The sequence below is a fragment of the Austrofundulus limnaeus genome, unplaced genomic scaffold (assembly GCF_001266775.1).
Source record: "Austrofundulus limnaeus strain Quisiro unplaced genomic scaffold, Austrofundulus_limnaeus-1.0 Scaffold1304, whole genome shotgun sequence".
Classification (NCBI taxonomy): domain Eukaryota; kingdom Metazoa; phylum Chordata; class Actinopteri; order Cyprinodontiformes; family Rivulidae; genus Austrofundulus; species Austrofundulus limnaeus.
In genome coordinates, this window is record NW_013953706.1 from 51,283 (window position 1) to 52,322 (window position 1,040).

Here is a 1,040-nt window from a genome sequence, read left to right on the forward strand (position 1 = left end):
TTCAACGTTTCATCAGAACTAACTATTCTTGATTTGCTTTGCTGTTGAGAGATTTAAAACGCGTCTTCCTCTATGACTTTATGGTTGATGAACACAGTTAAAAACAAAACAGAAAAACAAGCTTCTTCTAGGGTTGCCAAAGTACCTTTTTAAAAAGAAGCACTTGTCCTGTATTTGAATCTAAAAAGATGTGTTCCTTAACAAACCAATAAGAAACACACATTGTTTAAAAAAAGCCTATTTAAATAAATTAATAATCAATTAAGTGTAACGCTCATTGTCTTTCTAGGATGCAGGGGCCATAATGGAGTCAATAAGCACCTGTATTGTCTGGTATAAAGGAGAACCTATCAGTGTGTGAAGAAAATAAACTYTTCAGAGAAACAGAATTCATGTAAAGCATTAATTACATGTTCATCAACTGGCTTTGACAACAGTTGATGAAAATTGGGCAACATCTAGTGGTCAGTCTGTAGCACAGCAAAATAAAAAAATAAAAAAATGGAGCAACTATGAAAGTTATGTGAAAACATGCCATTTTAAATTTATAGCTCAAAACTAAACGATATGTTGGTGATCACAGCTCCCACCACACMAAATTTCAGMTTAACATGTTTAAAAATARCTGAGTTATAGTMATTTGAATTTAGATTCGGTKGCCATTTTGGATTTTAAAATTTGTATTCAGGACCTGTTAGGTATTAGCGGTTATTTTAGATTAGGATTATGACTGGCATGTGCTTGGGATCATTCTTAGCTACCCCACAACACATTTCAGCTCAGTAAGTTTTAAAATGGCTGAATGATGGTCATTCAAAGTTAGCTGTGGTGACCACCTTAAACTTTAAAGAGTAACTTACCCCAAAATTAACTTTTTTTAGCTGATAAATTGTCTAGAATGTGTCTAAAATGTTATATAGTACTGTTTCTGTGCTAATTTTGATGTTTTTGTGCGTATTTGTTCAAATCTGTAATATTTGGTCTATAACTGTAATATTCCTCTGACCATGTCCATCCCTTTATGACCACAGTGTATCATC